Source organism: Alnus glutinosa, chromosome 8, assembly GCF_958979055.1.
Source record: "Alnus glutinosa chromosome 8, dhAlnGlut1.1, whole genome shotgun sequence".
NCBI classification, from domain to species: Eukaryota; Viridiplantae; Streptophyta; class Magnoliopsida; order Fagales; family Betulaceae; genus Alnus; species Alnus glutinosa.
The window spans coordinates 21,793,554-21,807,724 of NC_084893.1; positions in this window are offsets into that span (position 1 = coordinate 21,793,554).

The following is a 14,171-nucleotide window of genomic DNA, read 5'->3' on the forward strand; positions in this document are numbered from 1 at the left end:
TTTTTTTTTTTTAACGAAAGATTTGAGTATTTCATTGATCAAAGATTACGAGTATAAAACTTTTACATCACAAAGTATAAAGTTTTGCAAAATCATAGCCACGTGATATGAGGTTACATAGTCATAAATACGAACAAAATTCTTACAATAAAGTGATATCTACGACTTTCATTTTTCACTAACCCGTTTATAAAAATAGTTAAAGAGTAGATCCGCACTAAGCAAACTAGATCTAAGACAATGGTAGTCAATATCTTAAAAATTTATTTAAACCAGCCATAAGAGATAAACCCTCACATCAAATTATTCAGACCGTAAGAGATAATCCTTCACACTTGACTAACTTTCATCCTATAAATCGCCAAGGGCAAATTTAAAAAGAATAAAACTCTTATTCAAAGAAAAAACGCAACCAGCAAACAGCAGCGGCCAGAGAGGAGATGAATGGCACATTACGGAAGTAGATGGACGGATGCATAACGGAGAAACCAAAATTGTTGATTTGGTTAGAAAATACATACGAACAAAAGAAAAAACCAGAATGAAAGGAGGGTAAGAGCGATGAGTAGAAAGGAAAAGGAAGAGAAGGAAGGAGTAGATCTGTTTTCTAAGGGGTGAAGTCTAGGGCAGACTTGAGAGAGAATTTTATAATGATTCTAAATAATGTAGTATTATGTATACCAGATGTATTAACTTTAAATTACAACCATAAAATAGAGAAGATCCTTGTCAAGCACAGCATACCATCAATGATCTTAACCTATGAGGCCATCTTTAAAATTGAAATAAATGTGTTTTTCATAAAAGCTTTTTGCTGAAATAAACAAATAAATAAACTAAAAAATGATTGGTTGTGATTGCGACCACAACATTGTAAAAATATGGTATATAACGTTATTCTTTTTTGAAAAAGTAAACATACCCTTTTCAAATAATCACTTCATTGTTAATGTGTCCTCTAAACTATCAATTGTGTCAATGTTCCATTAAACACAACAAAAGATAAAAATTACCTTAAAAAAGTTTTCAGTCAGACAAATATATCCTTATAAATTCAAAAAAAAAAAAAAAACAAAAAAATTAAAAAAAAAAATGAGAAATGAAAATCCAATGAGATAGCCCAAACTGAAAATTATATAAAACAAAATCTAAAAAAATAAATAAAAAAATGGAAAACCTTCATTTTTTTAATTTTAATTTTTTTAAAAAAATAAGTTTTAGTTTTTTTGTTTAGTTTTAATATAATTTTAAGAATTTTTATAATTTTATACAGAGTATTTTTGTCAGTGTGAGGCACATTGACATTGATTAGTAGTTTAGGGAAGACATTAATATAATTGGTAATTTGTAGGGCACATTAACAATTAAGTGATAGTTTAAAGGGGTATGTGTAGTTTTATTTTCTTTTTTAATTTTTATATTTGTATTTTTTTTTAGTTATTTAGAAAACTATGATTTGACCATGATTCCACTCAATAAGAATTTATCTTACACATTTTAAATCTGTTTAACAAAATAAAGCAAAATATAAATAAATAGAAATTTAGGTAGTTTTCCCTTTAAAAAAAACTTGGGGCAATTGTGTACCAGCCACCACTCTTGGCCGTTTATGGCGTAAAAGGTAGTATCCATAGAAAAGAGGACACGTAGCCGATTGTAGATAAGTGAATTACCAATTTGTATGTAAAAGTGAAAAAATTTTATATTGTAATGAATTTTTTAATTTGAATAGTAATTAAAAATTGTTTATGTGATATAAAAAATGAAAAAAAAAATTAAAATGTTTTAAAGTTAATGTTTTTTTTTAGAGAAGTGAAAATAAAAGAAGGGAAGAGGAAGAAGTTGTCAAGTGATTTCTCTAAATTTAAGAAAATTTGGATAGGTGATTGTAAGAAACAACTTATGGGATCTACCAAATAAAAATTAAGTTGTCTAATTATTTATCCGATCAGATAGATTTTATAAGTTGTTTCTTATAATTACATGTTTAAACTCTCTTGAATTCAGACAAATAATTAAAAAAAAAAATTACAGTTTAGCCCCTCAAATTACTACCCGTTTTGCAACTATCCCTACAAACAGTCAACACTCTGACTTCAGCCCCTCAAACTGCCAAAATATTTGAAAAATGTCCATTTCAGCAAAATATGCCCATAATACCCTTGACACGTGCCATTTTGCAATTAAAAATAAAAATTAAAAAAATAAACTAAAAAAAACTTAATTTTTTTAAAAAAAAAAGAAAAAAAATGTTTGGTAAGGAAATGGCCCCCAAGACACCTCGAAACCTAGGGGTCCGGGGTGGCTACGAGCCATTCCCTTTCCTTTTCTCAAATTTTTTTAGTTTAATTTATTAATATTTTTTATTGAAAAATAACACGTGACATATGCATTATGTGTATATTTTGTCAAAATTAACATTTTTTTAAAAAAAAATTTGTAGTTCGAGAGTCGAAATTGAAATGTTGACAGTTTGTCGGCAAAATGAATGAGAACTTAAAATTTTTCTTAAAAAAATCCAAATCAGTCAAACGGGACCCATATCTCAATCGGCAATCGTGCAGTGACGCGCTTACACGTCAGAGTTGAGTAGCCGTTGCTCGGGGGCCGTGACTGGTGAGTAAATGAAAGAACGTGGTGAAAGCGACAATTTACGCGTCGCGCAGTCCGCAGCGTGTATCTAAAAGAGAGGGAAAAGGCCCACGCGATTTATCAGAAAGAAAAGTGTTTAGTTTACTATTATTTCATAGTTAGTGGCCCAATGAATCAGGCAACAATATCGTGATCTTCCGCACATTTTTCCTTTTTTTATTTAATTTTTGGAAGTGATCTTCTGGAATCTGGATGTGCGTAATTGTAATGTTTTCCTTGCCGCGTGGGTTTCATAGCGGCATTAAGGCCATTTATTGGTGGGCCGGCAGTCGGCAACCGCTCTAACGAATCTGATCGACTCACAAGCAGACCACGTTTGACCTTTTTTTTTTTTTTTTTTTTTTTTTAAAAAAAAAAATATATAAATCAGATTAGGCCGATCCAATATTTAAGGGCAGTCAAAAGACGGTTTGAGTCTTTGAGAGGTAGTTGGAGTACTGTCCCAAGAGACACCCACTCCGGCTGCAAGAAGTTTGGGGAGTCACTGAGAGAAGAGAATATTGTATACGACCAAATTAGAACCACCAATAGAAAAGTAACACCATGATGTCCGTTAAATCATGATGTTCCCAACTTGGGGCCAAGGGAGAGAAGGTCCACAGGGGGTTAAATGCCCCTTTTCAACCTCAAAAAAATTTCCTCACTCTGGTTGAAAAATCTTGCGGATATTTTGATTGCCCATCCTTAACCACTCATTATAAGCAATTGACATTACCCTCGATGGGGGAGGCAGAAAGGATGAGGGTAATGTCGTTTAAATAAGTTGTTATATTTTATTTTAGGGTAATTACATTTTTATTCTATGAATTATCAGTTATTGCCAATATAATCTTATGATTTGACACTCTTATCATCCGACCGCATCGAATTATTATTTACTTACCAAAACCTTCGTTCCGTCAGTCAAATTCTTTAAAAAAACTTGAAATGACACAAATACTCTAACTTTATAAATAAAATTTAAATACAATACACTTATAAAAAATATATATATATATATATATATATATAAAAAAGAAGAAGAAGAAGAAGAAAAAAGAAAAAGGGGTACACCCACTTGGGGAGGGGGTGGCCTGTACCTTTTTTTTCTCTTCTTTTTTCAAGTGGTTTAACAATTTAGATAAATTGCTTAGCTATTTGTTTTGAGAGAGTGAGAGGTGTTCATATACGTAATCAGACTTTTACATTGATTAAGCTTTTATATTTAGAATGTTTTTTTTAAGTTAATTGTTTATAAATATATAATTTTTGTTTCATATGGTAATTGTATGAAATATGTAATTGTAGTTACCTAATGTTACGAAGAACAACAACAATTCTATTGAGCTCTAATAAAATTTTAAACGAGTTCGTGTCGAGATAGATTTAATAAATTTGTTAGTAAATTCTTATTTAATTTTAAAAAAATAATTAAATTTTGTTTAATTTTTTATTTATTTCGTTAGATATAATCTTTAATATATTTAATCAATTTTTTGTTCAACTTTATGTTTTAATTTTGACTCCTTTGAACTAAAATTATGGCTCTGCCAGTAATGACAAGGGACGCATACTAGACATCAAATTTGGATCTTGAAATCTTCATAAGAAAAAAGGGCAACCTGTTATAAAGATCCAATGTAACACCCCGAATATAGAATTAAGACTTAAATAATGCTTTCAAAAAAATAAATAATGCTTAAATTATTTAGTAATCATTTTGAATGGACCTAAAAGAAAGTGGGAGAATAATATATATCAATGGAAATAAATATTCATTTATATTTAAAGGTCTTCTTTCCAAAAGAAAAGAAATTATTAAATTGGATGAAGGCCGGCTTTTGGGAGATTAGGGGATGTTTGGGTGTGTGACTTTTTCTGTTTTGATCTTCTTTTAAAATTTCAAATACCAAGGAGAGAAAATATATATATATACATATATAAGCCGAACATGATTTCTATAAAAAAAAATAAAAAATAATAAAATAGAGCAGGATACGAACCATTCATTTAGAATTAAAGATTTAAAAATATATTTATTGCCATACATATTGCGGATTGAAGTAGGACGTGGCTCAATAGAGTCAATACGGAGAGAAAAGGACTACTTTGGAAAGCCAAGAAGGTGCCGACACGCCTAAATGTCAGCTTCTCCTTAAGCTCTTTGTGACATAATTAAAGGTTGTCGCGTCAAAAATTTTTAGGTGGGCTGGTTGAGTTGAAATGTTGGTCGGCAGAATGTCACTCGATTTGGTAGATATTTTTTTGGAGTAATTTTTTTAAAAAATATATATATATATATTTAGAATAAAAGAAGAAGAAAAAGGGGGGTTAGGAATGGCCTACGAGCCATCCTCAAAGAAGGCGTTGGCCTCCTTTGGAATGATTGTGAGTGGCCTGTGAGCCATCTCCAGCCAATTGTGGTGGTCGGGTGTGGCTCGCACGCCAGCCCTATCGATGTTGATGTCTACTTAGTACCCCATAGGGATCGGGTGTCAAGAACTTGGAGTGGCTTGCATGCCACCTCCACCCAGGGGCGGAACCAAGATTTTTGGTGAGGGAGAACGAATTTTTTTTTTTTTATTGGGGAGACGGACTTGCATAAATACAAAAGTATATAGATATTTAAAATCTTTATAGATTTGTGTTTGTACATATTGTTATTAAATAAAAGCATTGTAGTCTTATATTTAATCTCATGGCATCACAAACATACAATGGTATAAACAACTAGCAAAATAGCTTATCTTAAAAAAAAAAAAAAAATCTAGCAAAATAGCTTAGGAAAAAAAAAAAAAAAAAAAACTAGCAAAAAAAACTAAACATAATCTATAAGGTCTAATAAAAACGATACTTATAATCGTTGATTTTTTCTCCTAACAATCCTTTAAAGCCCCAAATAATAATGCTATGAGTTGAGCCAAACAATGGTGAAATCATAAATGATTAAACCATTTAACTTGTGTTGCCAAAACAAATATTGTGAACCCAAATGACTACAAAATAACCACTCAAAAAATTGATTATTGGTTAGAAGTCACTTAGAATAACCACTCCAAAAACCAAACCATTTAACTTTTTTTTTTTTTTTTTTTTTTTTTTTTTTTTTTTTTTTTTTTTCGCGTCTTCAAAGTCTTAAACCAAATTGAGTTTCTAGTTAGAAGCCAACTAGAATATGGAAGGAAATTAAATGAATGGGGTATTTTAGATTTTGTGTTAAAAGATTGGGTAAAACTAAAAAAAATAAGTTAAAAGGGGACACAAATATTATTTTGGGGGGACAAAAGTATAAATTTGGGAGGAAAAAATTATTTTTTTGGTATATTTAAGGTTATTTTAAAAAAATTTGGGGGGACATTCGTCCCCCCCACCCAACACGTGGGTCCGCCCCTGCCCCCACCCCTTGTTTTTAAATAATTTTTAAAGTTTTGAATTTTTAGGTTTTATATATTTTATTTTTAATATGTTAATATGTTTTTTTATTTAGAGTGACATGTGTCTTTATTCTATTGGTGATGACGTGACACATTAACGAAATTCGTCAAGTGTTTTGACGGAATTTGATTATAGGGACTAAATTGTTATTTTGGCCTACTCCAAAGAAATCTAAATTATTTTTAATACCGCAATAAGCGATCTGTAATTTAGGCCAACCACAAATATTAATTTTGCATTTATCTCAAAAATTAATTTGTTAAGTTTAAAATTAATTAATTATTATTTTTTTAAAAAAAAAGTGACATGTATTATCATTCTATTGGTGATGACACGTGGTACATTAATGGAATTCGTCAAGTGCTTTGACAGAACTTGATTGCAGAAAATAAATTGTTATTTTGGCTTATCGAGGAAGACTTCTGAATTATTTTTTATTCCACTATGAGTGATTTGTAATTTCGGTCAACCACAAAGAATGATTTTGCATTTATCCTTAGATTTTTTTTTCCCTTTTTTTAAAAATTGTTTTTTCTACTAATTAATAAACACAAAAGGTAATTTTGGTTTTTCAATGATCAAAATAAATATGTTTTTGGAATATTTTGATCAAATATGATTTTACTATCAAGATTGGCGGAGGGAGCTAAATCATAACTAATATACATTAATTGGAATACAATCAAAATTGCTAAGTAAGGAAAGAAAATCAATTGCATTGTTATGGAAAGAGATGTTTTTCTTATTTTCCATGTTTTGTTTTCTTCTACGTGGACCCCACGAATTTATTCTTTATTTCTTTGGTCCTCCACGCGTCTTTCTCCTTGGCCTCATTTGGTTTTTGCGGAATGACTATTCCATTAGGAAAATGAATAGCTATTCCTAAGAATAGAAGCTGATGGAATGGAATGGTTATTCTTAATCTTTAGTTTGGTAATAACTAATATACATTAATTGGAATACAATCAAAATTACTAAAAAATCCCAACATTATATAAATTTTAAAAATAATAAATAATAAAATTAAAAACTTAAATTATAAAATTAAAAAAAAAAAAATTGAAAACTATAGGGTGGCTGACTATCACAATTGGTGGTCGGCCACCCACGAAATATACAGGGGGTGGCCGCGGCCACCCCCGGAGTGGTCGCCCGGGGTGGCCGCAGCCACCCCCAAATAGCCCCAGGGGTAGTCGCACCACCCCCTGAGCCATTTGTGGCTGGCTGACCACCCATTGGGGTGGTCGGCTAGCCACTGTTAAGGGGGGGGGGGGGGGTTTCGATTTTTCACCTTTTATTTTATTTTTTTGAAAAAAAAGAAACTGAAAGAGAATAAAAAACAATTGTGTTTTTTTTTGGAAAATCTAGTCTATTCCCATTGGAATAGCTATTCCTCTCATTTTTGAGAGGAATAGGTATTCCTCTTCGTAAGAGAATTGGTATTCCAATGGGAATAGGTATTCTAAGGAATAGACCCATACAAAACATAAGAATGACTATTCCTAGTCATTCCATTCCTGGGGTCTATTCTGCAAACCAATTAAACGAGCCCTTAATCTTCTAGAAAATAACAATTCATTGCATTAATACCAATTTAAGCTCAACTTTAATAATTAAACAATATTCTCCAATTAAATATAAAATGCAAGAATTATGATAAAACGTAGTATGATAATGCTTATTTTAATAAAGAAAATATGCATTTTTAAGCTATTATCAATGAGTTTACAATATAAAAGATTCTATTTATGGACCTTACAAATGAAATATAATTCTTAATCAAATTCCTTAATTTAGGGTGATTCAATATCATCAAATCTCTAAATTCAAGGTAATATAATCTTTATCAAAATCAATACAATTCTTATCAACTCCCTAACTTTAGTGTAATTCAAATATACTATAACAGTATGTTTTTTTTTTTTAATTTTTTTTTTTTTTTTTTGTAAAAGCTGGCTCCCCTTGCATGCAGGTGAACACTAAAGCATTTAAGCATATTTGATTTTAATTGCAGGTTTTTACCGAACTAGTGTTTGATTTTTTCTTTTTGAAAACAAACAAAAGTTGCAGATTTCTAATATTCTAGAGAATTCCAATATTTTTTTTTTTTTTTTTAAATTATTATTATTATTATTATTATTATTTTTTTTTTTTATGCATTCAAGCGCACTATGGGATTCACGTGAATTGTATGGAACATGCTGGATTTGTTTGTTTTCACTTTTCACCTTCACACACGGCATCATGAAAAGTCTAGAAAAAAGTAGAAAATATATATATATATATATATATAAATCTCACCGTTTCGATTCTTTTTGCAAATTACCGAGTAAAGTCCTAAAATTATGCCTATGAATAGGCCAAACCACATCAGTATTTTTTCACATAAAAAAATTACTCTCTCACTTAGGCAGTGCAATAGTGAAAGAAAAAAGAAAAAGAAAAGGAGAGATAAATATTTAGAATAGTAATAAGCTTTGGAGCTACTTTAAGTGGGACAAAAATTAGCTACAAATCGGTTTAATAAGTTAACAAATGTCTTAAAACATGTGAGAAGCACGTGTGATTTTTAATAGACTTAAATGGTGTTAACTTCTTGTTTGTTTATTTGTTTGTTTATTTATTTATTTATTTATTTTTTATTTTTAAAAAACTTTCTTCTTCTAACCTAACATCCCTCTCAAATAAACCTGACCTTTAACTCTTCTAATGATCACCTTCTTCTTCGTTTTATTTTTTATTTTTTCTTCTTCTAACCCCCTTATCCTCATGAGCATAAAAGAAACATCAAATACATTATGTAAATTTTACTGCAGTTTCAATTGAGGACAAAAAACTGGAAGAAAAAAATTAGGAAAAAAAATTGCTCCGTTTAGGATAAAAAATAAAAAATTAGAACCTTCTGGATTGTCCTAATTGAAAAAAGAAAAAAAAAAATTTGGAAAAAGGACAAAAATTAACTATAAAAAAAAAAAAGGAATACTCATTACAATAAAAGAACCATCAAGTAAACTTGCCGTTAAGAACTATCACAAACTTGCTATAAAGAAAAAACTTGGGAAAAAAAAATCTCTCACAATTAAACTCTTGCTCATCACGTGAAAGCCAATTAATTGGAAATAGAACATGGAAAAAACAAAAACGAAAATGAAGGGTTAGAACCAGGGACGGAGGGAGGGGGGGGCTGGCAGGGGCCATGGCCCCCCCCAAATTTCCTAAAAAAAAAAATTTTAAGGTGAGAAAAAAAAAATAATCTAAAAAATTAAAAAATTTAAGGTAAAAAAGAAAATTTAGCTTACTTGGCCCCTACCCAAAAAAAAATTTCGGCCATTGGCCCCTACCAATAAAAACTTCTGGCTCCGTCCCTGGTTAGAACAAAGGAAAAAGGGGGTTTAGAAGAATTAAATGTCAGGTTTATTTGAGAAAGAGAGTAGGTTAGAGGAAGAAAAGTTTAAAAATAATAATAATAATAATAAAAAAACAAACGGAAAGTTAACACCGTTAAATTTTATTAAAAGTCACATGTGTTTCTCACATGTTTTAGGACACTTGCCAACTTATTAAACCGGTTTGTAGCCAAAGGGCTATAAACCGGTTTGTAACTAATTTTTGTCCCTCTAAGTGGGAGTGTTAGGTATAATTCTTTTATCTTTAGTTTATGTCAATTCTAGTATTGGAATTTAAATTATGTCAATAAAATGCCTAAATTGCTCGGGAAAGTGTAATTGAATATCTCAAGGAATGATATTATATTCAATCATGCTTTTAAATATTACAAATACGTCGTTGTACTGCCTAAATATTATTAGGTATTTTACTTAGAGCCATGGTAATGCCCAAGTAATGTTAGAAATTTTAGACAAATATTATACTACTGCCGTAGTAATGCCCGTGTGAAAATACATGGTAAAGCTACATAGCCGGTATGATGTCCAAATGACATTATGACATTTTAAATATGTCGTTATGCTATCCGTTTTTAGACAGAGTATAAGGGAAATAATCAATGGCCTATATATTAGTTTTTTATTTTATTTTTTATTTTTTTAAAAAATTTATATTAGGCTAATATACTGTCGCGTGTGGGCGCAATAAATTGCAGTGAATTATTAAGGCAAAAAAAGCTTTTAGATAGTTTGCGAAGTGGTAAGTATAACTACTTACTGAGAAATAATATTGTTTTTATGATGTATGATTATTAAAATTACATCCGCATAAGTATTTTATGAATAACATGATCATATGTTTTAAATTATTTTTATATGTGTTGAAATAATTTGTGAAATGAAAGAAGATGATTATGAGAACAAAAGAATGATTTTAAGAGAGACATGTATTTACATACTGTTGATTAATGAGAATAAAAGACAATAAAATTAGGAATTCAAAAAGTCTTCATAAGTTAAATATGAAGCTAGAAGGTTGTCCTATGTTAATTGTGGAAGCCGAAGGTGCTTTCCAGGTTAAATTAGAAACCAGAAGGTCTTCTTAAAGTTGAATGTGAAGCTAGGAGGTTTTCCTTTGTTAATTGTGGAAGCCGAAAGTGCCTTCCAGATTAAATAAGAAACCAGAAGGTCTTAATGTAAAGCTAGATGGTATTTTTATGTTAATTGTAGAAGTCGAATGTGCCTTCCAAATTAAATAAGAAACCGAAAAGTTTTCAATAAACATTGTTTAAACGAGGAGTCGAAAGTGTCTCCGATAGTCATAAACGAAAGGTTTAAGTCCTTTAAAAAGCTAAAGGAGCCAAAAGAGTCTCCTAAAAAAAATGAGAGAAGAATGCATTGCATATAATGAATAATGTGATTTATATGTTTTGTGATTATTGAATTGTTTCATTAATTTATATTTATATAAATATGCATTTTATGCGATGCAAGTAACATGTATATTGATGTATTTATAAAGCTATACATATTAAAGAAATGTCATTGAAAAGATAAGTGAATTTTATTATGTACAACTCTACACTGCTTATCTTATCAATTATGAATTACATAAAATAATTTTTTTTGGTAAACCTAACATAGCTTTTATTATAATCACCATGTTAGAGATATTTTCAAAAAAGATGGCTTATATTTGGAAATATTTAGTAATTCTTATACTTATTAAGACCGTGGATTCTTTAATCCGCCTATGTAAAAATGGCAACACCACAATTACATAGATGTTGATGCAGGTATAGAAGTGGATGAAGATGATTCATATGCCTGTCTAAGGTATTATGGATAAAGTTTTCTTATGCCTTAGTTGGTGTAAATATTCAAAAAATGTCTATTTCTTGGAGTGTACCTATAATTAGAAATGTTCTAAGTACTTTTGATGTATAGCTACTTAATTATGTGCTGTTTGTAGCACTTTTAACTAGTGTTGTTTTATCATGTAAAGTACAATGTAAGAATCTGTATAATATAGAAGTCATCATTTCAGCTCTGATGTGTTCTATGAGGGTTATCATATAAAAAAAAAGCAAAAGAGTATTCCGTTGTGAGATATATAAACTTTGATAATATTGAGGTTGAGATAGTAGTGCTTAGTGGAGATCGAAGATTTCCACTTTCGTATGTCATTAAGTACACTTTGAACCCTCTTTCCGATCGATGGCAAATTTAATCCAATTATCAATATCATATCACGACTATAACTCTCATCCAAATTGATACAAACTCTGAATTGGTTAATAGCCGGACCCTGATACAATTCCGGCACACGATTCACCCATTTCACATAATTGGTATTTCTCCCAAATCGTATAACTTCTGTTCTCTGTCGAAATTCGGACTAGGAATCAAAGTCCACAGCTTTCCCCATCGGCGAGGAAGGACACCAGTACTTGCTGCCTCATTCACCGTCACGAGTGACAGAATGGAGACCAGAACTTCATCTGGCATTCCACTTATCCGACCCTCCGGCCTCCACAAATTGGTCTCTCTCAACATCCAATTTAGTTTAAACGACAAGAATAGTTTTTGTTCTCCTCGTTTCATAACCTCGTCGTTGTTAGATTAAACGAAGATAAAAGTACGCCGTTTGTCGTCGTTTAATTGATTTTTTTTGTCGTTAAAATTAAACGATGATCGATAAAATTAATATGTTCTCGTCAAGCACTTATAATTAAGGTGCATGATTGTTGTTTGCCAAAAACCGATGATAATTTGACATCATTTTTTTTTTTATATATATATATATAAAAGAAAATTTAATTATTTAATAAAATATTATACACATCTATGAGCAAAGTATTTATAATTCTAGGAGAGTGCAACTTCTGTCAGGTTAGGGCAAAAAACAAGGGTTTTATGCCCTCCAACGAGAGATTGACACATCAGCCTAGAACAAAAAATGTAAATGTTGTAAAAACACTGGATCTAAATTTCCTTCTTTTAACTCTTTTGGCCTGAAAAAAATAACAGAAAAAAAACCCTCCCCCCGCCAACCTTCGACGCCGCCGCTACAGCTGTTTCTGTCGTTCCGCCGCTCCTCCCACCGACCAGATTCGGCCAACAGCACCAATAACACCACACAACCTCCGATCGACAACCGACCAACCCAACAGAACTGCTGAACACCAGATCTCAACAGCCACACCACAGACCGCAGGAAAAGCGGTCGGAAACGCTCCTGTCTACCACAGATCGTCGGAGAGCACGATGAATAGCCCACACGGGCGGTTTGAGTTATCCATCTGCAAGTATTTGTGCAACAAGTATCTGGGTTTTAAACAAGTTATTCATTTGCTTTGCGATTTGTAAATTTTGTTTCTTTTTTCAAACAAATCGCCACCAATTAGAAGCAATTTCGACAAAACTCAGAAAAGTTTCCACAACTAAAAGTTCCCCAGAATAATTTGGAAGGTTTTTTTTTTTTTTTTTTTTTTTTTTTTTTTTTTTTGTTGTTGTTGTCTCCGGCCACGTTTGAAGTTGATGAAGCTGGCGAGATTTGGAAATTTCCCGGCTTCTCGGCATATTAGTGGTGTTGTGGGCTTTTCCCGGCAAGATCTGGAAACTTCCCGGCGGTTTGTTGTGGGCTTTTCGGGCGGGTGTCCGGCGTCGAGCAGTGGCGGCAATGCCTGCGACAGGTTGTTTTTTTTTTTTTTTTTTTTTTTTTTTTTTTTTTTTTCAAGATTAAAGAGTGAAACGAGGGTTTAGATTCAGTGTTTTGTTAGTTTATGCTATCATATACATTTTTTTGTTTGATGCTGACATGTCAATTTCTCGTTAGAAAGACAAAAACCTCTTGGTTTTTGCCACTCCCATATTGAAGTTATCCTCATTCTAGGATGACCAGTAGTAACATTCACACTCAAGTCAAACAAACGTGCAAAATGGGTACACGTTAATGATGTCAAGTCTTGGGCCAGACTTACCTCGAGCAGGGCCTTTCGGCTTTCGGGACTGAATGCGTGTTTCCAAACAAATACTAAGATTCTACTATATATATATTAAGCTTCTTTAATGTTAAGTAATGACACAGTCCAACCACTCTCGTACCTTAATTAATTAGTCGTCTCAATGGTCGAGATGAATGTTGCACCAAAAATGGTCTAGATTAATAAGAGTATGCAACACGGCCTTGCTCTGTGCTTGCGCGTCAAGTACATTTGAATCTGTCAACTGTTAATTAATTAACAATCTTTCTGCACAGGCAAGCAAGCAACTTAATTAATGGATAGTGACCCTTTCGGAATAGTTTCCAACAAAGTTCCAACTAAAATGTCTATAGCGTTCTACGTCTATATCATACTTGTTAACGAGAAATGAAAGATTCATGCACCCTCTCGTATGGGAGGGCTAGCTAGAGATTTGACTGGAATTTTTGTTTGGAATTATTCGTCTGAAGAGAAATAATATTCTTTACACCAATTTATTACACCAATTTTACATCTGCTAATTTGAAAAAAGACTCATGAAAGAGAAACATATTGCATGGAATAGTAGTATTTGAAGAGGCCACGTTTTACTCGTTCAAAATTTAAACCAGATATCTACTAATACTTATTATGGCATGTATCTAGAATAGGGTTGTCAATTTTTGACATAACTCGTGAATCCTATACGAACTCAACACGAAATTAAAGATTTAATTAGGATTGATGAGTCAAA